The sequence below is a fragment of the Miniopterus natalensis genome, chromosome 2 (assembly GCF_054644295.1).
Source record: "Miniopterus natalensis isolate mMinNat1 chromosome 2, mMinNat1.hap1, whole genome shotgun sequence".
NCBI lineage: Eukaryota > Metazoa > Chordata > Mammalia > Chiroptera > Miniopteridae > Miniopterus > Miniopterus natalensis.
The window spans coordinates 49502068-49529712 of NC_142082.1; positions in this window are offsets into that span (position 1 = coordinate 49502068).

The following is a 27645-nucleotide window of genomic DNA, read 5'->3' on the forward strand; positions in this document are numbered from 1 at the left end:
TGTTTTAAATCATGATACAACTTATGACAAATCTATTGGTTTGCGTGACTATTTTACAAAACAATATTGTTATGTGTACATAATATATGCATATGTATTATATATGTACTTTATGTAATATGTAATATGTAATATATAAATGTGTTCTCCATTCCAATTTTTTTCCTGTTATCCACTTACTGTGCAAATTATTTTCTTTATGGGAGATAATTCTTTATGGAGCCTAAATATAGACTCTTCTCCCAACCCAGCAACTTGAGATTTATCTAAAGACAGTTTCAACTTGTTTTTGAAAAACAAAAACTGTCTATAATGTTCCAGCCATAGATATGTATAAGCAGCTCAGAGGTGTTTGGGCTAATATTCTGCCTAATGCAATCTTCCTGTTATCAGCTCATCATCAGCTCATCATCCTTTCAATAATGTAATATAAGTGGCTAAACCCCTAGAGCTGATTGTATCACAAAGGGATTACCCCAGTTCCATTCTGGGAATTAAATCTACAGACAAAGAGCAGACAGCTGGGCCGCCTGCATCAATTTGACATCGGTTATTTGCTGCGTACATTACTACAATCTGCTGCCACAGGACACAATTGTAATCATCCGGGCTGTATTCTTAAGACCCTGTTTTTAAAATATTAACACCCTTCAGTGGGCTTTAAGTACTCAATAATATAGTTATATTCACAGCAACTGAGGATATAGAATGAAAACGTAATGAAGCTGGAAAGGCTCTGAATTCTACAAGATGTGAATCTGAAAATTGCAGACACTGAGATGAACCTTGGCAAAGAACTGAAAGTGTTGTCTATAATCACTCAACAGTGATGCCTCCCCCCCCTTAAGAACTTTTTCCTTCCTGTTAATTACTGTGCCATTTGAAAAACTTGATTCTATTTGAAAATGGAGTCACAGTAAACAATTTCACTATTTTTACTTGTATTTCCTGGTTGTCTTACAACCATTTGAACAAAAATTAAAGGGTTTTTGCTTTGAAAATATAAAACCCAAGGAGAAGGTTTGCAGATTAATTCAACCTTATTATATTATCAGAATTTACTAGTTGTAAGTAATTTAGATGCTTGCATGCTAATATTAAGGTAGAATTTTAAGATATTTTTATTACCCAGTGTGAGAATCTGAATTTCCAAAATGCTGTCAATTTAATGCCTTTCCAAGATGTTGCATATATACATACCCTCTAATCATTTTTCAGTCTTAGTGCTTCCTGAGAAGCTCCTTTGTCAAATGGGAATACATATTCAAAGGGACTGCATTTGAAATAGCTTTCCCAAATAACATAATTTGATGGTGGCTATGATGTGCCTGGCAGCTAAACAGGAATCTTATTTCAATTGAACACTATTTAGGCCCTGCAATCAGGACATTACACAATTTGACTTTAACACAATCAGTCAAATTACCCTGTTCCTAAAGGCCCAGGACCTGATAGATATTGAGTGAGAGCTAAGCTAAATTATGTTAAGAGTACCAATGAAAACAGAACATTATACTTATAGTTCTAGAATGCATTTAGATATTCTAGAATAAATGTATTTTTAGATATAAATTAGGCGGTATATACAGGGTGTCCCCCCAAATGTATACACACTTTAACAGCTGATAGCTCAATTGATATTTCTTTCCTTTCAGATTTAACCCATTGGGATTAATAATTATTCAAAATGTGTATACATTTTTGGGGATACCCTGTATTTCTTTGTGTTGATAGGCAAAGCAATAAATATTAAAGGGTATATATATAAGCCTAATCAAACTGTTCCTAAGACTGAAAACCTTTTGAAAATTAGGTACCTTGAAGGCTAATTTAAGTCTTCTGTTGAAAGAGGGGCACTGAACATATTACTCAGATTTTGTTACAATTTACCAGCACAGGTGATGAATGTGAAAATAATTTTTCTTTTCAAATTATTTGAAAATATTGAATTTGATTAAGAATTACAGTTTAAAAGATGATCTGGAAAAGAGACACAAATACGAGCCTCAGTGACAACAAGCTCATGCCAATAATATCAAGCACAATTTGTCCCTTATTTCCCAGAATTCCTTTACTTTGTCTGGTTTATAAGGGATAGTCCTCAATTAGTTGTGCTATGTTTTCTCTTGCTTGGTAAGCATTTTTGGTCAAACAAGGAATGGCAGAGTTCCACAATTAGATCAAAAGATCAATCCTAATGTACCATTTTCTGCTCACCCTCCTGCTGTAATAAAGTGGCTGCAGCTCTCCAGGGGACAACTCAAAATCCTAGGACTGATATTTCTAAATTAGCTGGCTCTCTGACCTTGCTGGTAATTGCGTTAGTTTATCAACGTTCAACACAATTTATTACTCTCCAATATGTACCAAAGTGTTTATCTCTCAACACTAACAATATTAAAAAATCTAAACTATCTATTGCAGCACAAAGAGGAATCCTTTCATTAGGGAAAAACATAAATAAGCGGGCATTGTCACATGACCTGCCTTAGCACAGAAGACTTGCAGCTCCCGAAAGGAAGAGGGCAGCTGCCTCCTTCTCTGGTTTGACACTGTTGTGTTTGTAAAATCTGGGAAAGGAGAAATCAAGTTCTGTTTCCATTTGTGTGTGCCTGAGACAGGAGTGAAATGGCGCTTTCTGCATTACTAAAGTAATGGCTTCATCTCAAGAAAAATAAGTGGCATTGATAAAGCCTTATCCAAGCATTTAAAAGCAACATGGGTACCAACAGCATGTCACTTTGACTTTCCACGTGGTGCACTTGGATGAAGAAAAGCATTAAGTTCACATGTTTTGTTTGGGGATGAAGGAAATCAACTGCATTCATTCAATACCTTCCTCTTAGTCATCGTATTACTCATTACTTAAATCTTGTGTTTGATTAGGATAGTGAACAAGCTGTGACGAAACTCAGTGTACATTAGATTAACTAAAAGTAATGCCATATTGAAGTTTTGAAAAAGAAATGTCTGATTTTAACCTACTGCCACCAAGGAAATGTGGCATGACCTGGCTATGAACGATGTTAATAAGCCACTCAAGGAGAAGTAGCTGTGATAAAGATCATGCTGTCCAACTGTAAATAATGGGCTGCCTCTTATCTACCCTTCTCCTTCCACCCAGAACTAGATTTTCCTCTACTGTTTTTTCCACAGATGACACAGAAATTAGGAAGTATTCCGTCACTTTCATCCACTCACCTACCTACTGTTTCCCATTAAGCCAAATCCCTGTGTTCATTCCTCACTCATAAGGAATGAGTTTCAAGAGCAGCTCATACTGAAATAAAACTGGTCTGAAGGCTTGCAAAGCACTTATCTTCTTAAAATCTTAGAGTCTTTAAATTATAGCTCATATTATTACTATTATTGCTATTTTACTTTATTAGTAACTGTTAGGCTAATGTTCTTTCAAAAGCAGATTGGTTTTAATTTCTTTTGTTCACCAGCAGCTCATTTCAATGCAAAGAATAAAATTCCTTTGGTAAGGGAACTGTTAGGCTGGCCTCCTCTCTGCAATTTACTCTAGAGTTTTCCACAGCACTTTAAAATCCATATTTGGAAAATTTTATTGTTTTAATTACATGCCAAAGTCATAGAAATTCTTTTAGTTTTTAAAAGTCCTCAACTTCTCTGACGTCCCTTTAGTGTTTGAGTGCTATTTATGCTACATTAACATTGCCAGCCCCAGTTAGGAAACCCCCAAAGTGTGGATGCTGTGTGCGTTGCTCAAGCTAAACTACACATGCAGTCTGCTGTTTTAGATTCAGATCAACCACTCACTGAGCCAATTTCTATTCTGTCCATTTCATGTACACACTGTATACTTTCCAATCACTTGGAAAATATAATAAATGAATTATTGTCCATTTTAATATAATTTTACTTGTGCTTTGACTAGTCTCATAGCATTTTGTTTTAAATAAATGATTCTATTATTTTTATTCAGGTAAAAATAAAAGTTATTTTGAGCAATAAAAATCTTTGTATTTTATCAAAATAGTTTTTGTAAATATAAAAGACAACCTAGGGAAAAAGGGTGTTGAACATTTATTGGCTACCTACTGTTTGCCTCCAGTTCTTTAAATGTTACCCACTCTCCTCAAAATATTAATTGAGCATTTGTTTTGTGACAGGCACTGTGCTTAGTACAGGGGATATGTAAGGGGGATATGAGGGTGAGGAAGGTAACACTCCATTCATGTGAGGGGGGATATGGAGAAGTGAGCAAGTCATTTCTGTACAAGGTTCTACTTGAAACAAGTGCTGAGTACAGTGTTTTAGAAACACAGAGTAGAACTGTCCATCTGTCCTTGTTGGGGAGGGCTGTGGAGGCAAAATGGAGCCCCTTATCAGGGGTATGCTCCAAGGCTCCCTGTGGGCCCCTGAAACAGGGGATAGTACTGAACCCTACACATACCGTTGTACTTTTCTACATATACACACCTTTTCACATAAAGGGAGCACTTCACGGCTTCTCTTTGGCATGTCCCAATCGCCAGCATCACTGCTCTTGCCCTTTTTAGCTATTATTAAGTAAAACAGGGGCTACTTAAGCACCAGCACTGCAATTCTGTGATAGTCTGTGTGATACGTGTTAGCTGCCAAGTGAGTGATGGGTGTGCAAAGCGTGGAGGCCCTGGACAAAGGATGACTGACGTCCAGGCTGGATGGCCCGAGGTTTCAGCATGCTACTGGAACAGTGTACAATTTAACACTCAAAAGCTGTTTATTTTGGAATTTTCCATTTAATAGTTTCAGACCAGGGGTACCTGAAACCTTGGAAATCGAAACTACAGATAAGGGAGACAATCGTAATACTAACGTGGAGATACTCTCTTCTACTTAAAATCCTTCCCTTCACCCTCCCTCCCTCCTTCCCTCTCTGCCTTCCTTCTTTCTTCCTCCTTTCCTTTTTCACTTTACTAGAGTTTTAAAAATTAGGAAAGCATTACCAGATTTTTGTAACACATCTAATAATGCAGGGATACAGAAAGCAAAGGTTAATAAGCTCCTCATCAAATACTCCAAATAATGATAATTCTCTTAGGCAACTATAAAGAAGAGATATTTTAATATGGTCTCTCAGATATTTTTCAGATAAAAAAGCAAGCTACAGAATAATCTGTATAGTGTGATCTCATATTGTGGAAAAAATACATGTTAGAAATCCAAAATAAAAATTGCTTAGAGTACTAATGTTTTCATTTGTCAGTCATTTTCTCCCTCCCATTTTTAAAAAATATCATTTAGTACTATACCATAGAATTTCATTGTATGTAATGTACTTTTTCTCACCCTCTGTTGGAGGAGATCATTGAGAGGATGTGACCGTCAGCTGGACCTGGGCAGTCAGGGGCTCACCACCCCTCCCCTGTCCTGGGACACACGTTCTGCCCACCGTTCCCACCGTGGGGGCCATTTTCAAGGTTGAAGCCTTGGGGGAGCAATGCGTTGTTGAGGCCATCTGTTCTGAATATGGGACCGAACCCCATTAAGGTCTCTCTATAAACTGAAGATCCTGGTGGGCAGGTGTGGAGATCGACTGGTCTTGCAGTCGCCCAAGACAAGCCTTGTAAATTCATTCCCTGACTTGCTAAAACCACCACCTACCACCTGGAGTGGCCTGCCTCTGTCTTCAGTTTCCCCCGTCCTCTGTGAAGGGGCCAGTTTGTGCATCAGCACCTTCTCCCTGCCTTCTCTTCTTTCCCCCTCTCCCTGTGCACCCTCCTTACCTTTTGGTTTGTTCTGAATCACTCGTCTCTGCTTATACTAATCAACCTGCTTGTATCCTAACATGTATTAAACATATTACTAGATTTTGTTTTTGTAAATTTTATAAAAATTTGATTATATAAGCTACATAATACTCCATAATGGATAAAATAAAGTTCATATAATTCTTTCATATGGGTGAGCAATCTGGTTGCTTATTTGACACTACAAAAACCCTTGCAACAGACATCCTTTTACATATGTCCTATGTACTATAATTATTTCTGCATAATAAATTTCCCAAAATAAAGATTGCTAAGTTCAAGTATTCATGTGTATTTGTAACTCTATAGCGTGGCCAGATTGCTTGAAGGTTATGGAAATATTTGTCAGCACAGGATCTTATTGCTCTTTGTCATATTTGCCAATATCATGGGTAAAAAAGAAGTGTCCATTTCATTGTTTAAACTTGAGTTTTCTCAGCTATTAGTGAGGACAAGCACCTTTTATTTTTAATCTTCACCTGAGGACATTTTCTCCATTGATTTCTCAAGAGAGTGGAAGGGAGGAAGGAAGGCGGGGGGGAGGGGGGAGAGAAACATTCATGGGAGAGAGAGACATCGATAGGTTGCCTCCTGCACGCACCCGACTGGGTGGGGAAGCTGCAACTGATGTACGTGCCCTTGACTGAGTTTAATTCCCAGTCAGGGCACATACCTGGGTTGTGGGTTCGGTCCCCTATGGGGGTGTGTACGAGAGGCAACCAATCAATGTTTCTCACATTATGTTTCTCTCTCTCTCCTTCCCTGTCTCTAAAGTAAAAAAAACCCACCTATCCTCAGATGAGGATTTAAACAAACAAACAAACAAACAAACAAACAAACTTAGCCCTAGCTGGCTTTGCTCAGTGGTTAGAGCATAGGCCTGTGGACTGAAGGATCCCGGGTTCAATTCTGGCCAAGGGCATGTACCTCAGCTGCAGGCTCGATCCCCATCCAAGAGCCTATGCTCTAACCACTGAGCAAAACTGGCCATGGTGAAGACAAGCATCTTTTCAAGTGTCTATCCTATCCTATCCTATCCTATCCTATCCTATCCTATCCTATCCTATCCTATCCTATCCTATCCTATCCTATCCTATCCCTCTATCATCAATCAATCAATCAATCAATCATCTATCTATATATCATCTATTAAAAAAGTTTCCTATTTTATGTTCTTGGCTCATTTTTCTTGAGTTGTCTTTTTTTCTTGTTTGTTTTTTTTTTCTTTTTTCTTTTAAAAATCAGTAGAAGCTTTCAGTCGATGACTATGGAAACTGGCTGGTTTAGGCAGTCAGAAATTTGTTGAAGAATAGTGAGCAGCTCACAGAATCAGTGGAAGGTCATAAAGAACAGTCTGGAGGCCTAGTTTTCAGGAACAATACACAGAACAGCATTGAAGAACTGGCCTAGGAGAAATTTTGCTACTACAGCTGTGCCCTCTGGTGACACCTCCCCCCTCCCCACTCCTGCAAAATCAACCACTAAAGAGCCCACATCCTCAGGTGGTTTAGTTCTGGATCTTAAGATTCATGCAGCTATATGTAATTGTCTGAACACAGGCCACCTGGCTGTGGCCCATCAGCAAGGGGAGCTGGGAAAGTGGTTTCTGAGTTCCACTGTGTGAAGGTGGGTTAAGAATGTGATAAGCGATCAAAATATAGGACAAATATTTAAGAGTGTGGGTGCCACAAATGAAAGGTGTCCATTGCACCTTTTCTCTGTCTTATGAGTTGCAAATATTTTTTCTTAGTCAATATTTTGACTTTGTTTATATCTCGTCATATAATTACAAAATAGGATATAAGCAAATTATGTTTTTTTCTCTTTATTGTGTCTAGGTTTTCTGTCTTGATTAAGAAGTTCTCTATTATCCCAAAGTTATACAAATATTTTTAAAAATTTCCTTTTAATATTATTTTACTTTTTACGTTTAGACCTTTAATTCATGAAATTTATTTTTGCATATGATATGAATTGGATTCTGTTTGCTTTTTTTTCAGATTAATTTCAACCAGAAATTAATAGACTTGAATAGAAATGTCAATTTTGTAATATATTGTTATTTTAAAAATTTATTTACTTTATTTTTTTAATACTCACCTGAGGGTATCTTTTTCCATTGCTTTTCAGAGAGAGGGGAAGGGAAAGAAGGAGAAAGAGAAATATCAGTGTGAGAGAGACACATGGATTGGTTGCCTCCTGCACGCGCCCGGACCAGGGCTGGGGATCGAGCCTGCAACCGAGGTATGTGCCCTTGGTGAGAATAGAACCCAGGATCCTCCAGTCTGCAGCCCGACACTCTAACCATTGACCCAAACCGGCTAGGGCTTATTTATTTATTTATTTAAATCCTCATCTGAGGATAATTTTTTTTTTTTTTTACTTTAGAGACAGGGAAGGACTGTGTGTGTGTGGGGGGGGGGGGAGAGACAGAGAGAGGGAGAGAGAGAGAAAGGGAAACATAATGTGAGAAACATTGATTGGTGCACCCCAATCAGGGACCGAACCCACAACCCAGGTATGTGCCCTGACTGGGAATTAAACCAATGACCTTTTGGTGTATGGGATAATAGTGAATTAGGTAGGGGTAAGAAGTGTAGTCTCCAGAATCAGATGCCTGGGTTTGGATTTGAGCTTTAAGACTTGCTAGTTGTGGCAGTTTACCTAACCTCATTAAATGTTAAGTTTCTTTAATTTTCCAAAGATGAGTATAAAATGAAAAATAACTCTGGAAGATTTTTAGCATAGTGTTTGGCACCTAATAAGCACTCTGTAAATACTAGCAAGAAATTTCATGAGGGTGGAGACTTTCTGCAAATTTCTCAGAAGTAATATCCTTCACTTAATTTTAAGATGTGGTTTGTATAGGAAAGAAAATTACTCTTCTAATATTATGGTGTTCTACAAAATATCTTTGTTCACACCATACTTGGTCTTTTAAAGAAAATGTAAATTCTTAAATGGTATTATTTTTCATTGTCTACTTTGGACCCTTTTTCTGCTCTGCACATATTCTCTGGGTGGTTTTAAATGCTCTCTTGGTTTGAATTATCAACTCTTTGCTGATGACTCTCACAGATTTCTCTCCTGAGCTTCGGATATATCTACCTACTAGATGTTCCCACTTGGAGAGCCCACAGGTTCCTCCACTGCAGTACAACCAGAGTGCACCCACTGTCTCTCCTAAGATGTTCCCCTGAGATTCTCTCTTCCAGTGTTACTTGGCTCAAGAAATGATGCTACTATCCTTGCTCAAACCAGAAATATGGAGTTATTCTTGACTTCTGCACTCTTTCTGCCAACCCCCATCTCTAATTCCTAGTTCTAAAATGTTCCTCAAAACAGTCTATTACTATCCATCTCCACTGACATCTTTCTAGTTTTGGAAAGTATTACCAAGACTTCCCTTTTGGTAATGAGCTACATTTTGAAAATGCAAATCTGATGGCTCAAGCTTACAACTTAAGAATCATTTTTAGTCTCAGCCCTCCTCCTTTGTTCTCTAGCCATAATAATTTTTTTTTAGTTACTTAGACACACTTTAGTTACTTTCTTGGTTCTGAGGTTTTTGTACACTGGAACTCCTAACGGGAACACCCTTGTTTGTTTACTAACTTACTGCTCTTTATCCCTCAGGTCTCTGCTTAACAAAAACAACAACAATAACCTCAATGAAAACAATACTACTACTAGTAATAATAATAATAATAGCATAAACAGTTACTGCATGCTTATCATCTGCCAGGCACCCTATAAATGTTTCATATCATCTTCCTGGCAATCCTGAGATGAAAACTCTTATCTCATTCTCAAAGAATCTGAGGTGTAGAGACTTTTTTAAAAAATATATAAATCTTTATTGATTTCAGAGAGAGGGAGAGAGAGACAGAAACATCAATGATGAGGGAGTCATTGATCAGCTGCAGCCCGCAACCCGGGCATGTGCCCTGACCGGGAATCGAACCCGCGATCTCCTGGGTCCTAGGTCGATGCTCAACCGCTAAGCCACACCCAGCTGGGCTGAGGTGTAGAGACTTTAAGTAATTTTTCTTAGGTCATATGAAGTTAGGATTTCATACTAGGTCCCTCTCACTCCTCGAGGAGCTAATTTTCTTTAGATATCATTTGCCCCAGGAAAACATTCCTCTCACAAGTGTTCTTTCTCCTTCATGTTCATTTGCACGTCACACAGTCTCTATTTATCTTAGTCCATGGAGGCTGCTATAATAAAATACCATAGAATGGGTGGCCTATAAACAACAAACATTTATTTCTCTTAGTTCTGGAGGCTGGTAAGTCCAAGACTGTGTCACTGGCAGATTCAGTGTCTGGTGAGGACGACTTCCTGGTTCATAGATGGCTGTCTTTTCACTGTCACAGGACAGAGGGGACTAGAGATCTCTGGTCTCTTTTATAAGGACACTAATCCCACTTATGAGGCTGCCACTCCCATGACTTCATCACCTTGCAAAAGCCCCACCTTTTAATACCATCATATTAGGCTTAGAATTTCAACATGTGAATATTGGAGGGACACAAACACTCAAACCACACTTACTACTAGTAGCAATGCACTTACTACTCTGTAGTGTAACCATCTGCTCCTTTCTCTGTGTCTCCAATTAGTTTGCAACCACTGTAAAAACAGGTACTGTCTGTCCTATTTCCAGCACCAAACACAGTGCCTGGCACATACTAGGTACTTAATAAATATTTGATATGTAACCCAGATACCATTGGTGCTTCACTGTCCTAAGCCCTTCCATGGTCTTTGGAGATCTAGCAGTCTTTCTGCAATTCCTTCTGACCAGCCATTATTTACGCATGGGCCCTTCTCTCTTCGCTCCTGCACTGTAGCCTGCCATCTTGGTTAACCTGAAGTCCCATATTTTGTTATTTTCTTTAAAAGACTCCTACCTCACCTTGATTTCATGAGTTGGTTAATTTTACTGAAATCTTGAGGACTTATAGAGGGGGATCATGTTATGAGAGTCCCATTCATTTCCTTTCTGGTTTTCCCCTTAGGTTCTGCTGCCCTGAAACCTGAATCCATGACTTTCTTTGCCATGTTCAACATCCAGGTAGGTGTGACTTTTTATGACTTCCTGGAATTCTGATAGTACACATTTGCCGACCCATTACAGATGAATGAATGAAGGCATAAATGAGTCAATAAATGAGTCAATGAAGGTATAAATGAAGGTAAATGAGGCTGAAGATTTGTGCTTAGATCTACCTTATATGATTTAAATCATCTCACAAAATTTTCTTTAAGGCTGAATCACTGAATATATCAATATATTACATCTGGTAAAAACATGTATGTGTATTTTCATGGGTAATTGTATTTAGCTAACTTTTAGGTACTGTACTATAAGAGAGAATTGTTTGTTTTTTTCAAAGTGTATGTTTATGTATTTTGGGCTCTGAGACTCTGGGGAATGTGTCCTATGCTTCTCTGTGTCTGCCGTTTGATTTAGCAAAATGCCTTGTGCAGAGTAGGCACTCACTTAATAGCGAGTTGATTGATTGAATAATTATTTCACCTATAAACACTTCTGTAGTGCATTACCTGATGAGTGTCTATTTCAATATGACGATGGCTATGACCTTCATGTAGTTCATTAGCAAATGAAAAGTACGCTCATTTCCATGGAAGGAAATGAGAATATAAAAAATGTGGTTCTATTTGTAGTGCCATTACTGTCTTACTGTTTGATTAAGAACAAATTCTTAACCTTTTAATGCTACCAGTTACCTATGACTCTGATTTCAAGGGCTACTTCAGTACCCAAATCCTGGGGAGAATAATATAATAACCCTGACCTATTTGAAGGGATAAAAATAGGCCACAAATGAGGGAACTCACTGGCCAGAATTAATCAGTAGTAGAGGAGAGGTGATGTCTTTAGAAACAAACAAGCAGAGAAGCAAACAAGCAGTTTCCCAGTCACATTTTGTAATCATAACAATTCCCTGTGTGAATATCACCATTTTGCTGATAAGGACATTGAGGCTGAGAAATTTTAAGTTATTGGGGTCAAATCATATAACTCATAAGAGGCAGCTACTCCCGGTCCACTGTTATCTCTCCTCCCCCAATCCCCTACATCAACCCATTACTCACAGTTACCTTCTCCGTTTTGAAGTGTTTGTGGTAGAATGCCTAAAGCCATGGCATCCCAGCTCATCAACAAAAGGAAAACAGAATTACTCTGAACTGAGTGGCAGCTGAAATCAGAAACCTGTTAACATAATCTTTGAACGTTACTTGATGTCATGCATCGGATGTGCATATGCCAAACCCCTTTTCTGTGCTAGGCACCATGCTGTGTCCTAGGAATATACAGAGAAGTGAGAAGCAAACTTGCTTCCTTTCCAGAGGATTTTGAGACGTTTCCCAGGTGGACAAGGGGAGGAAGCACATTCCAGGTAGAGGGAAAAGCAGGCACAAAGGCAGAGAAGCAGGCGGCTCTGTGTAGTTGGGGGCTGTGAGTATTTTGGCCTTGCTGGAGGGCCCAGGGCCACTGCAGAAACAAAAGCAAAGGAGAGTAGAGAGACAAATTGAGATAGAATCAAGGAAAATCTTGAACTGAGGAATTTGGGTGTAGCTGGGCTTTAGCTGGGCTTTACTTGTAGGCCGTGGAGAGCCAGCAAGGAATTTTAAGCAGCAGACTCAGGATTGAATTTGCATTTTGGGAACAATTTACTGATACCGAAGAGGAAAATGGATCAGGGCTTGATAGTGAGGATGGGAGAAAGAATGGAGACTGTTGGAGTGTAGGAAGCTATTTCTGTGAATTGGAAGCTGAAGCCAATTTTCCTTTGGCAGTAGAAGATGATTTGTTATTAGTTTTACTCAACGATTTGACTTGGGTTGTAGACACAGGAAAGTTGATACTTAGTATTTTTTTTTAAAATTCTTTTAAAAATATGTTTTTATTGATTTCAGAGAGAGAAAGGGAGAGGGAGAGAGTTAGAAACATCAATGATGAGAGTCATTGATCAGGTGCCTACTGGGGATGCAGCCCGCAGCCCAGGCCTGTGCCCTGACCCAGAATGGAATTGTGATCCCCTGGATCACAGGTTGAAGCTCAACCACTGAGCCATGCCAGCCGGGCTACACTTAGTATTTTAAAGTTAACACAGAGTAGTGACTGTAGTTGCTGTTTCTTCTACATTAAAGCTCACCCAAGTGATTTTATGCCCTTCTTTGTTCTCAGGTTGTGACATTTCTTTTCACTAATGCCTTTTTCTTATTTGCTTCCATTGACTGTTTAAATCCTTTCCTGTCCGTTTACCATTTCCATCACAGCCCTCCTGTGTTTGCTCCTAATGTGTTATAATTCTTCATAATCTGGTCTTCACCTGATCCTGATTCTCTCTAATATTTCTTTGTCTTCCCTTGAGGAAAGTATATCCATTTTTGGTTTCCAGTGCTCATCACCTTTTGTAAATATTAAGGCAACGATTCAATTTAATTTAAAAACTAATGTTTTTCTATTTCTTCTTTTGTCAATAAATTACCTTTGTCATTTTTTAAAGCTGTATTGTCTCATAATTTTCTTCTGTGCTCTTGTTCTTCCATTTTACGGTCCCCCAGAGGATGTAAGAATATATATTGATATAATGAACAATGTGGAAATAAAAACAAGAATAATTTAGGGTCTTATATTCTATAGTGTTTACTAGTGATCTATTTCAAAATAAAACATATATTTCAGTCCTGATGAATCAAATATTTAAGAAACATTTTTTTTTTAAGTGGAGAAATATACATGGAAAAAATCGCTACTGACCCTGAGAGGCCTTTTTGAAAGATCCTAGCCAGGGATGATTTAACTTTGTCTTCAGTCCTGCTTCTTTTACCAACGGTTATCATCGTGAACATTACTCACGAGGGTTCTGGGAGTACCAACAGGGGTCAGAGATCAAAAAACATAAGATACAATATTAGATAAAATATTAGCAGCCCTGGAACTATTCACAAAGTCATACATTATATTAGAGCAACTGTATTCCATGTAGGAAAATAAAAATGGGAAATTGCATAAGCTACTTTTCTTTTTATTACAAAAATTAAAAGTCTAATTTAGAATTGTGAATTTATGTAGAAAGCCATAATACATTTTATTAGTTCAGGTACTTGGGTAAGGAACATATAAATATAATGGAGTTTTTAGAGAGTCTGCATTAGTAATTAGTAATTATATATATGTATATATATGTGTACATATATGTGTATAGATATATATATAATCAGGTTTTGAAAGTTTATATAACTACAGCCCAGCCGGGCGTGGCTCAGCAGTTGAGCGTCGACCTAGGATCCAGGCGATCAGGGTTCGATTCCCAGTCGGGGCACATGCCCGGGGCTGTGGGCTTGATCAATGACTCTCATCATTGATGTTTCTATCTCTCTCTCCCTGTCCTTTCCTCTCTGAAATCAATAAAGATATTAAAAAAAAAAAAGAAAAAAAAAGTTTATATAACTACAAAGATGCTCTGATCAACCCTTCCAGTTCTTATTAAATCATGTTTATGAAAGTTACTTAATAGACACATGTGCTTCTTCCTCCCTACTAGTGACATAGTGCTAACTATGATGATGATAATAGCTATCAAGTCTTTGTGCCTAACAAGTACTTTGGCACTTTTTGCTATATATATATTGTACCACTTAATTTCTCAGCCCTGCAATTTATGCATTAATCCCATTTTACAAACAAAGGAAAATAGGCACAAGGGAAAACAGGAACTGCCCCAAGGTCACATAAGTGTGCAGGACTGTGAATAAAAGTTGTTTCTGCCTGTTGTCAAAGACTGTGCTCTTCTGTTGACCACAGGGCATTAGTCATAAGGGAGCACTGAGTGTGAACAGAGGTAGAGAGACTCCATTAAACTCATAGTAAAATGGCAGCTTCTTTTTTGGGAGCGTTACAGAGAATTCTGACGGCAACTCTACATAGTTTCTGTGGTATATGATGTGTTGTATGTGTTTCTGTGCTATATGACCCACAGGGTCATTATGTATTTCATAAATATCTAAGTCTTGGACAAACTATTACAACCTCTGTTCTTTTTCTTGATCATATCCCTTGAGCTTACTAGAGAATTTGTGCCTATACTGGTAAAAGTGAAGAATTAAATCATTATTGATTAAGTGAACTTGATCATATGAAATTATTTAAATTATTTCCTTTCCTTATTTTAATTTTTTTACCTTAAAAATGGATAAGTGTAATATATATATGTGCAAAAAGTAACATGTACATGTTACTTAAAAGAATTAAGAAGAGTGACATCCTTATACACACCAACTCTGGTTACCATATAGGACAATATCAGTATCTTGAAGCCCCTGTTTGTTCTTCCTGTAACACATCTCTCTCCCTCCCTCCCAGAGTGAATCATTATCTTGAATTGTATTCTTTTTTGTTTTTAATTTATCTTTATTGTTGAAAGTATTACAGGTGTCCCATTTCCCTCCCCCCAGTTAACCCCCTCCAGCTGGCTCCCACCCCCTCCCCAGGCCTTCACCCCGTTATTGTCTGTGTCCATGGGTTATGCATACATGCATATAACTTCTTTGGTTAATCTCTTCCCACTCTCCACTCCCCTTCCCTCTTCCCTCTGAAATATGATCGTCTGTTACATGTGTCAATGTCTCTGGCTCTATTTAGTTTATCAGATTCTTTTGTTCATTAGCTTCTTGTTAAAGAAGCCCCTTCAACATTTCCTATAGTGCTGGTCTGGCAGTAATGAACTCCTTTAGCCTTTCCTTGTCTGAGAAGCTCTTTATCTGACCTTCAATTCCAAATGATAGCTTTGCTGGGTAGAGTAACCTTGGTTGTAGTTTCATGTTTTTCATCACTTTGAATATTTCTTGCCACTCCCTTCTGGCCTGCAAAGTTTCTGTTGAGAAATCAGCTGACAGTTATATGGGTGCTCCCTTGTATGTAATTAACTGCTTTTCTCTTGCTGCTTTTAAGATTCTCTCTTTGTTTTTAACCTTTGGCATTTTAATGATGATGTGCCTTGCTGTGGGCCTCTTTGGATTCCTCTTGTTTGGGCCTCTTTGGGACCCTCTGTGCTTCCTGGACTTGTAAGTCTATTTCTTTCCCCAGGTAGGGGAAGGTTTCTGTAATTCTTTTTTCAAATAGATTTTCAATTTCTTGCTCTCTTTCCTCTCCTGGCACCCCAATAATACGAATGTTGGGCCTCTTAAAGTTGTCCCAGAGGCTCCTTATGCTATCTTCATTTCTGGATTCTTTTTTCTTTTTGTTCTTCTGCTTGGGTGTTTTTTGTTTCTTCATGTTCCAAATTGCTGATTGGATTCTCAGCGTCCTCTACTCTACTGTTTATTCCCTGTAAATTCTTCTTCATTTCAGTTCATGTAGCCTTCATTTCAAATTTTTACTTATGTCATCGATTTTCTCAATTATTTTCGTCATACTCTTACTAATATCTTTGAGCTTCCTTATAACCATTATTCTGAACTCTGTATCTGTTAGCTTGCTTGGATCTATTTCATTTAGTCCCTTTTCTAGAGATTTCTTCTGTTCTTTCCTTTGTGACATGTTTCTTTGCCTCCGCATTTTGGCTACTTCCTGGTGTTTGTTTCTATGTATTAGGTAGAGCTGCTATGTCTCCTGGAATTGGTAGAGTGGCTTTGCGTAGTAGGTGTCCTGTAGGGTCCAGTGGCTCAGCCTCCCCAGTCACCTGAGCTGGGCCTTCTAGGTGCTCCCCTGTGTGGACTGTGTGGACTGTCCTGTTGTAGTTGAGCCTTGGTTGCTGTTGGTGTCCCTGGGAGGAACTTACCCTCAGACCAATCGGCTGTGAGGACCAGCAGCAACTACAGCCAAAGAGCTGCTGTGCTGGAGACACCCTTATGGAGCAGGATTTACTTCAGTGGGGCTTTGGTGTTCACCAAGTGTGTCCCTTGAGTGTGTCACTCGTGGATGTGGTAGGGTTGTAATCCAGTGTGGTCGAGTCTGACCACTGGGTGCACTGTCTCTGGGGCCTCCCTGGAGATGCAAAGTCAGCCTCTGCCAATGCCTTGCCCAGGGCCACCCAGCATGAGCTACACAGGAAACCGTAGTTGCCTGCTCCTTGTGCTGGGCTTGGAGGTGTCCAGGAGAGGCCAAGCTATGAGCCAGTGCAGGCTGCCGCTAGTGCCAGGCCTGGGGCCGCTTATCAAGCCGTATGGGGCCCGCAGCTGCTTGTATGAGAGATTTTAGGAAAGTCCTAAGCATGAGGCTCGAGAGGCCACTTGCACAGAAAAGCCCCTGGAAATGGCCTGGGTGAGCTGCAGGTGGGGAGGGGCGGGGCCTCCGCGAATCACGGGGCGGGGCCAAAGGTGAGAGTCAGGTGCTGGCGATTCAAACATGGCGCCTGCCTGCCGGCTGTGCGGGGAGGACTCGCCAAAGGAGCCATGGCCTCCGCCAGCCCTTCTGCCTGGGAGGAAGCCGCCCCTCTGCCTCTCGCCCGGATCTCAGGCAGGTTAGTTCCTCCCCGAGTGTCCCGGGTCCTTTCAGGCTGCTGCCCGGCGCTGGGCTCAGAGGGAGCGTCCGAGTGAGTCCGTGCCGGGCCCTTTAGGAGGAGCTGCTGGGGCTCCCGCAGCCTCCGCGACCCTCAGGGACAGTCCCCGCTGGTTTCACAGCCTGAAGTTGTGGGGACGTCTCTTACCAGCCCTGGAGCCCTGGGCTGGGGACCCAATGTGGGGCTGGGACCCCTCCCTCCTCCGGGAAACTTCCACTGCCGAGATTCCCTCCCGGGTTTAACCCTCGGCACTGGGTGTGGGCCCGCGGCCTGGTCTCTGTGATTCAGCCCGGATCCGCCTGCGTCTCCGCCCCTCCTCCCGGTCTCAGTGCTTCTTCAGGTCCCTGGTTGTGGGGCTTCTGTTCAGCCGGATTTCAGGAGGCTCTGAGTGCTGGTGGTTCTGTATTTTAGTTGTAATTTTGATGTGGTTGTGGGAGGCAGGGGGTGCAGCTGTTACCTGCACCCCCATCTTGTTTCTCCTCCCCACTGAATTGTATTCTTAATGCTCTTTTGCTTTTCTTCATGGTTTTATCATATGTGTAGGTATTCCTATACATTTATTATGTTGTTTTATTTTAGAGTTCAATATAAGGCTTTTGAGAGTCACCCATTTAAAAATTTTTTAAAATATTTTTTCCAATTACAGTTTACATCACTATTATTTTATATTAATTTCAGGTATATAGCATAGTGGTTAGACAATTATATACTTTACAAAGTAGTACCCCTGATATTTCTAGTACCTAATGGGTACCAGACATATTTATTACAATATTATTGACTATATTCCTTAGGCTATATTTTATATCCCCATGACTATTGTGTAATTACAAATCTGTACTTCTCAATCCCTTCACCTTTTTCAGCCAGTTCTCTAACCCCTCTCCTCTCTGCCAACCATCAGTCTGTTCTCTGTATCTAAGAGATTCATCCCTTTTAATGCTTGTAGTTGTAGTTTTTTTCAGTTTTAACCACATAGCTTTTAATTAATACAATGTGTGACATTAATATACCACAGTCAATCCATTTTTTTTAAATCAATAGGCACTTGAACTTCTCACACATTTTTGCTGCTCCATGTATGGTTACTATGGCATTTTTGTACATGTCTCCTGATGTACATGTTCAAGTTTTCTCCAGAGTGTCTGGGAATGAAATTGATGGCTCACGCTAAATGTAAACCTTTGAATGAAGTAGGCAGTGCAGACTAATTTTCTAAAGTGGTTTGACCAATTTTCATTCTCTTTTTATATAATTTTCAGCCATCTATGTTTTCTCTTCTTGTAAAAATAGCTAGTTTTCATTTTTCTAATAGTTTTTAGTCTTTGCCTTATTATGCCTTTCCCAGGAATTAAAAAAACATGAATCTGGATACTAATTCTATGTCAGTTGTATATATTGTTTTGCAGTTTTTGAGTCATCAACTAATAACTTCCTTGCTCCAAGTCCCTCTCCTCCCTCCGTGCTACTTTCCCCTGTGGAGTCAGATACCTTGGGAAAGGAGAAGCTAGGAGAGACAGAAAAAGCTGACCACACCCCTTACCTGTCAGAGCTTGCTCCCTGCAGGAGACCCCCAAATGGAAAAGGTATAACTTTGAGTAAAGATGAAGCCTTGGCAATGACACGGAACCACACACTCAAAGTGCAGAGCTGAGAGCACCTTTGGTGATCTAAGGTCAGTGTAGGACTTTGAATTACCTAGGAGTGACCAGCATGTCATGGCACTGCCCATGACTATGTTTTATCCAGAAGAGGGGAAAATCTTTCCCTGCAGCATATATTTTAAAGGGCTAATAAGACATAAAATTAAGTTGCATTATGATTAAATCCCACCAGTCCTGCTTATTCAATATATACATTTATTCAATACATATTTGCTAAGGACCTATCACGTATTGGGTACTAGACTAGTTTGAAAGGAGAGGAGGAACAAGATAAGCACTGCTTCTGCTCTGGGGGTGCCAGACATGTAGTGTAGATCAGAAAACTTTGGAGAAGGAGAAAGTAACTGCCTAATTCTATCCTTTAGTCCCTGGCAGAACTTTGGCAATGTTGCTTGTGGAAAATAAGGCTTCAACAACTAAGCCACCTTACTCTAAATTTATATGAGAGTCATACTTAGGAAGAAGGCTAAGGGGATCTGCTATACATGCAGGAAATTAATCAATGGGATGTAAACTTACTCATTATCACACAGTGATTCAGTTTTAGCTGCATGGCGAGTTAAGTTGATAATATCAGTGGAACTATGGCAATGGAACATAATTGTAGCTAATCACTTTCTCAGAAACTAATCGTATTTAATATCAATGAGCAGAGTCCTTTCTGCAGATAATCATGTTTTAATTTCAAAAGTAGGAATACTAATAGAATTAAATGGGAAACGAATAATGGTTTACCACTAAAAAATTAGTGTCAGGATAAAGTGACTTGGTAGTCACTATATGGGGAAGAACACAAATGCCTATAATTTAGGATAATAAAAATACTAGAAGATAAAATAAAATTGTAATGGTATTGATATCATTGAGACAAATATAATTAGGCATGTACAGTGTAAAACTCCTTTGAAAGTGAGTTAAATCAGAATATTAAATTGAAGTTTTGGGCAAGAAACCAAGTTACAATAATTGCTACATCCTGATGGATATGTTGGACCATATATATTTATGTAGAATTTACAAAGGAGGTATCGGAAAATTGGTGAGAAGTCTCTTCAACGCCTCAGCCACCGAAGATATAAAGTTATTGGGAGAGTAGAGGTAGAGGAAGGTATTTATGAGGACTTTTGTTTTGTTTTGAGGGAGTGCTTCTCTGTGCATCCTATCCTTTACTGAGGGAAAATGTAGGCAAGTGGTATTTCCCACACCCCAGCATGAGGCTTCATTAGGTCTTCCCATAGCTTACTTCCCAAAGCTTACTGCTTTGCTTTTGTAGTTGGGCATGCACCCTGACATACTGCCTTGGAAATCCAAATGGCAAGAGAGAGGGCCATTGAATTGTTTGGCAGCAGAGTGAAGGAGCATGGCTGCTTGGCAGGAATTAACCTGCACCCCAGAGTTGGTCATAACATAGGGTATATGACCGTTTCCTTTGGGCTGGCCTGGAGCCATTTTAAATTATACTCAGTGAAATACAGACAATCTAGAAATTGCTTTAAAATGTCCCCAGAAAAAAGAAGCAGGTAGAAACATGTTGATAATAGTTGAAGCTGGATGATTGGTACAGGGGAGTTCATTGTATCATTCTCTCTACTTTGGGAATGCTTGCAAAAGTCTAGGATAAAAACTTGAGGAAATTCTGCTCAAGAGGCCCTCTATAGAAAGGCACTGCAATTTCTTCTTATTATTTTTTAAAATTTTATTTATTGTTTGAGAGGGAGAGAGAGAAACATCAATTTGTTGTTCCACTTATGCATTTATTGGTTGATTCTTGTATGTGCCCTGACCAGGAATTGAACCCACAACCTCATCATATGGGGATGATGTTCTACCCAACTGAGCTACCTGCCCAGGGCGGGCAATGCAATTTCAACAGAGAAAGTCTGGCATGTACCTTCCAGCAAACAGGGGGCTGCGGGAATACTGTGCCTGGAAGAGTAAAACACAGAAGAGATACCCAGTGCTTGTGAATCTCTGTAGAGTGTGTCAGAGTACCCCACAGGGAAAAGTCCCCTCTACGCACTTCTTGGTCCCGGACATTGAGAGGCCATCATTGATAGTACCGGTCAAGTAATAACTATCCTGTACCCATTCATTTCTCCCTTCTCTCTTTCAAAAACAGGCTTTTCAAGTGGAGGTAAAGTAAGAGAGAGGGAGAGAAAGGGGGGGAGGTGAGTAAGGGAGAGAGAGAAGCTCCACACCCCGTTTCAAAGGCGACGGGCAACTTGTACACAGTCAGGTCCAATTAACAAAAAGTGGAAACATCAGGTGGAGAAAGAGATAGGAAGACCACGCCTCTTTCACCATGTCAAGCACTAGCATGCTGTAGGTTTTGCTGGGAAGGGGGAAAGGTTTTTAATTTTAAATCAAGATCATAGTTTTGATTAATATATGGGATTGGATAATTTTAATTACTGAATTGACATTTGTTTTGTGAATTAAATTGTCTGCAGAATGCCAGGAGTGACCTACAAAGGCATGGGTCTTGCTTGAGTTTTTATTCAGTGATAGGGGAAGAGCTTCCTGTGTTGAGTCCATTGAGAAGTTTTAAAGAGGTCGATTAAAAAAAAGACAAAGAAACTGTTTTTGGTTTACACTGCAAGCATTCTGCTTGTTCAGTGTGTTTTATATGTGTACTCTCTCATTTTGACCTCATATCAACCCTACGGGTGATCAAGGGAAGTATTATTCACTGCATTTTACCAGTAAAGAAATTAAAGTGCAAAGAAGTTGAGTGATTTGCCATAATCACAGTGCTACTAAATGACTGAAGCAAAGCTAGAATGTCGGTCTTTAGCTACTTTTCTAGTCCAGGATTTTTGCATATCATCTAAATCTAGGCCAGTTCGGGAGATTTAGAGAAACTCTGAGAAATGGGCTAAAAGAGTTAAAGACTCTCCTGGATGACTAGAGAAGCCCTGGGAGCCACCTTGTGGGTTTTGCACTAGCCCTGGAATATGGCTCCTCCAAGTCCCCAGGCTTCCTCATCTCTCCAGGGATCTTGGAGATTGAGGGTTGCTTCATGTTTTGACAAAACAGCTGATGTCCATAGATTCCTGGAATTAAATATCAGAGGAGGTCCTTGGAGGTTGTGATTTTCTCCTGATGGCCCAGGGTTGATTGATCAATCAATCAATCAATCATTCAGTTGCTCATCAAGAATTAATTGAACACCTTGGGTGTCTAGTGTTCTGCTAAGCTCTGAAGTGTGTGGGGGGGTGTTCCTTGTCTTCTGTAATACTGGAGAGTATACAGAGTAAACCACCTATGCAGTGACTGCCCCTCTAATTTATCCATCAGATCCTGGAGGTGGGGATGTGACATTAATTAGTTAGTTTAGATGCAGATAATTGATGGATAATTTAACGAGCACCTACATTGTACTACCATGTGCTTGGCAGTGGAGATGCGATGGCTGGGGGAAAAAAACAAAAGGAAAAAGGAAGGACAAGAAGAAACAGTGTAGCCTCTGCCTCATGGGACTTACAAGTCTTGGAGGGGAAACAGACATTAATGAAAGACACAAATAAAAGCTGAACATCAGCTGTGATAAATGCTGGGAAGGAGAGGTACATGGTGCTGGAAGAAGTCGGTGCAGGGGCTTGTGCCCTCGTTAGCGGAGTCACAGCAAGCTCAAGGAATTTAACATTTTATTAGCAGAGGTTAACTCAGTACTGTACCTTCTTTTGGGGTCAAGGAGGGGGAAAGGGAGAGCATTTTAAGAGACTTTGCCTCCAGAAGTGTTCTTTCTTCCCTGAGAAAAAATAGACTATTAACATAAATAGAATTAAAATTGAATTAATTTCCATGGGGAGAGTATCTTGCTTTCATTGATCTAGGAAACATGAAAAATCTGAACTTAGTACTTTTGTAACTTCTGTGCTTTTAATTTTTGTAGAATAAGCTCTTTGTTGTGCTCTAGGCTTTGAGGGAGCAGGAATTAAATCTTGGACTTAATTTCTTTTTAATGAACATCATGACAAAAAGAAACTTTGGCAGGACTCAGCAGCAGTCTCCCCTTCCTGAGGCAGAGGAGAGATTGCAGCGAGGATAGGATTATGAGTCAAGCAGCAAACAGTCCCCCACAGTAGCCTCAGTGGGTGGCAGGTCTTTGTGAAGAACACAGAACACAGAAGGCCCAGGTGATAACAGGGCTGTTGGTGACCCAGCGGTAAATTTCCTTTAGCACCAGTATCTTCATATCTCCCTCTGTTATTTATTCTTGTGCCTAGTGACACAAAACTGGTATGAAAAACATGTTTACTGAATGAACGATGGTACCTCAAATTATTTTTAAATGGCTTGAAACTAAGAATTCATATGAAGATTATCAATAGAAGGAAAGAACCTTGGAAAGAATGGAGAAAGAACATAGTTACTTAATAAGAGGGCTGATAACAGTGGTTGTAAACACTGAGCATCCAAATGGGTCCTCAGCTTCTAACCAGATGCATGTTGTTAGACATTGATTTTTGGTTTAATGCTCAGGTGCTTCTGTGAGTGCTACCCTTCTTTCTCAGTAATATACCAGCGGGCCAGTTTTTGGAGACCTGGAAAACCCAGCTCAATTACTTGAGTGGGGAGAGCAGGCTGATAAGTCAGGATGGATACTGTCAGGTTACTGATCTTGGAAAGTGGCTCCTGTGGGTTGCTGTCAAGTCTTCTGTACTTTAGGTATTGGGAAAAGAGAGGGGAGGACGGCTGAGCAAGAGGAGTCGAGTGCATCCTGTAATCTTCTACGGGTTTTGGTAGAAGAAATAATGAGTTGGTTCCATTGCTTCCTTTAAGACGTCTGTACATGTTCACTGTATTTTTAATTACTGCTAGCTGTTGCTCAGTGGCAGCATTCAATGAAGAGTCATATGTGTACCAAGCCATCATCATGGCATTACATCAATGACTTTTTGTACTCTTGAGAATATTTATAGCTGCACTACAGCCTCATGTAAAGTGTAGTAATCAAATCAGAAAAGTGCATTGCAATAAATCAAAAGATGAATTGCAGAAATAATAATGTAAGTGTGAAAAGAGGGAGAGAATTGTTACTCATTCAAAAGTTTACAACAAAATTTAATGTCTATCAATTTGCTTTTATCTTTTAAAATAATTTAGATTCCCAGAACTGTGTCTGGTATAGTTAGGTGCTCAATAAATGCTTGATGAATAATGAATAAATTTTCTAGCCCTGACAGTACTCATTCTCTGACTTTGTACAATAGTTATAATTATTTCCTTGGCATAATAATGGACTTATGGAAACAAACCTCTCATTTTTGAATATGATTTACTCTTTAGGAATAAGTGTTATTCCTCAGAATGCTTGTTTTTTGTGTTTTTCATTTGCTCTTATTTTTACTTGGTACCTTTGTTTAAAATTAATCTGGGTATCAGAGTAGAAAATTTAAATCCATAATATCAAAATGTTATTGGTGTCCAAGGGTGGAAGTGGGGATCCCTTTCCCCACTGGATGCTAGGGGTTTGGGTTCTTACAATACCTTGAGAAAAAATTTTTAAAAGACTCACACGGGAGAATGAGTGAGTTTTATTTGCGTGCAGTTATATCCCTTTTTTTCAAAAGTCGCATTTTCCTTAAACCAGTCCTAGAAAGGTGCAACTGGGGATTCAGCAGAGCTAAAAGCAAAGCCAGTGTCCAGAGTTTCCATTCTATGGTGGAGTTAAGTCCTGCATAGCATCAGGCTAGACATAGTCCATTAGTCCATTGTGTGAGATCCACATGGCCATGAGCCAGTTAGGTGAATACTGGGGAGTGTCCCTCCTGCAACAGGAGAGTCAGGGGTACTGGCGAGCAAGAGAGAGCAAGAGCAAGAGAGAGAGCAAGAGCTTTGTTTATGAGCTTAGATATCAAATCTTCCTGCACTTGCAGTGGCCACACCTACATGCCCTGTTCCCAGGTATGACTGACAGGCAAGCACACTCTCTATGTCATTTAGACTTTACTGGGCATGTGTCTGTTCTTTCTTTGTCCAGTCCTTTCCCCCAGGGTCTGTGGGGAACAGACCTGGAGAGTGTTAAGCTGTAGCTTCCTGACACAAATGGCATGCCCATATTATATGGCCTTCTCTTTGCTCCTTTCCTGTTAATTAATTAATAACTGGGTTAATACAAAGATATCAAAAACTGTTACTTGAATGCATACATCTTGGCCATTAAGATAAGCTACCTGGAATCAATTACTCCAAACCTGACCTAAGAGCTGGGTGGGTGGGCTCACTCTGCTGGTGAATGCCAGGCTGTTGCACAACCTTGCTCCATATCCATACCTAATTGTAGGAAAGTTCTGGGATTCTTGAATTACCCAGGTGGAGTGAGGGTAGCTACACAGGAAGAGACCTCACTACTTGTCTCCCTTGCTATGTCCCAAAGGGAACTTCCAGATAAGTCAGGGAATTTTTGTTTCATTATGGTGATGTAAACCCACTACAGCCCATCCTATCTACTCAGTATAACTAAAAACTCTGAGCAAAATACAAAAAAACAACTATCAAAAACTCAAGTATCAAACTTAACCAAAGCAGGCAGATTGTGAAGGGGTAATCTATGGGGGAAAGAATAGAGTTATTCCTTGTTTTTTTGTTTGTTTTTGTTTTGTTTTCTCTTAGAGCTTTACCCTGAGGGCAGGCCTTAATTGCAGAGCTACTTGGAAGAAGTGGCTAAGACTCTGGTAAAAACCCCGAAGAATTAGAGGAAGGAGCATTTGTGGGTCAGAGAGTATGGAGGAATCTTGGATAGGAGAGAGCTGCAGAAGGAGACCTCACTCCCCCCCCCCTTCTGTGTGAATTCACACAAGTCTCAGATTAACTCCTAACCTATTTATGTGTTGTTCAGACCCAAACCATTATAGCACAGACTTAGAGATTGAAACTGAAATTTAACCACAGCTCACAGAAGGTGAGGCAATTTATAATGAACCTAAAATCAACATAGCAAGTTGATTGCCTGCTAAAACAAAAAACATCAACATTCTTTAGAAGATTATAATAGGACCCAGAGTTTACAGAACATAAACTAACAATGTCAAGCATACAATACAAAATTACTAAAAAGGAAGAAAGAAAAAAAAAAAGAATGAAAACAGGAAAATGTAACCAGTTCTCAAGAGAAAGGACAATCAACAGGTGCCAACCCAAAGATGATTCAGATATTGAACTATATTATACAAAGACATTAAAGCAGTTATTATATTTATGGTCAGTGAGGTAAAAGAAAACACACTTTAGCAGAGAAGTAGAAAGTAAGAAAGAGAACCAAATGGGAAGTTTAGAACTAAATATTTAATATCTAAAATAAATATCACACTGAGTGGGCTCCATAAAAGAATGGAGATAACAAAGAAAAGACTGATTGATCAATAGAAATTATTGAATTTGAAAAACAGAGAGCAAAGCAGATAGAAAAACAAAACAAAGCGGCAACAGGAATTAAGGCACCTGTGGGAAAATTTAAGTGATCTGACATGAAAATGGACTCTCAGGAGAGGACAAAGATTGAGACAAAAAAATATTTGAACAAATAGTAGCCAAACCCAAATTTGGTGAAAGACAAAACTTTACAAAATTAAGGTCAATGAAGAGTGAATGGATGAAACTCAAAGAAAATTATGCTTAGACACATTCTAATTGAACTGCTGAAAACCAAAGATAAAGCCTTAAAAGTAGCTAGAGAAAACAGTACCTTGCACACAGGTGGACAATGATTTGAATTACTGTAGATTTCTCATCAGAATTTACGGAGGTCAAAAGACCATGAGACATCTTTAAAGTGCTAAAAGAAAAGAACTGTTAATACAAAATTCTAAATCCTATAAAATATCTTTTAGAATTTAATGTAAAATAAATATATTTTTTTGGATAAAAAGAAACTTGAAAATTTGCCTCCAGCAAACCTTCTCTACAAGAAATGCCAAAGGATATTGTTCAGGCTGGAGAAAAATAATACTAGAGGGTAAAATGGATCTTTAGGAATGATGGAAGACCAATAGCAATGGTACAAAGCTGGATAAGTATAAAAGACTCTTCTTCTCCTTCATAAGTTCTTAAAATACATATGACTAAAAAGCAAAAACAATGTGTCAGGTAGAGTTTTCAATGTATTTAGATATAACACATATAACTTCAGTTGGGGGGGATGGTAAAGGGACAATACGATTTCAAGTTTTTTTCATTTATATAAAGTGGTACAATACTGACCCTATGTAGACTGTGAAAGATTAGGTAATACATATATTAGAATTTCTAGAGAAATCCCAAATATAATATAAGGAGATATAGTAGAAAAGCTAATAGAGAAATTAAAATGAAATAATAAAAAAATTCAAATAACCAAAAAGAACGCATTAAAAGAGAAACACAGAAATAAGATACAAAGGACAAAGAGAAAACAAATAAAATGGTAGACCAAAATTCAACCATATCAATAATTATATTAAATGTTAATGGCTGAGACACTAAAATTAATAGGCAGTGATTGACTGAGTGAATAAAATGCCAAGACCTCCTATATACTGCCTGCTATGCTGCACATTAATCATCAAGACACAGGGTGAAAGTAAATTATGGAATAATATATACCTTGAAAATAATAAACATATCAAAGCTGGAGTGGCTTTTTAAATTTTCAGATTAAATAGACTTTAAGTCACAGAGTGTTATCAAAGATAAAGATA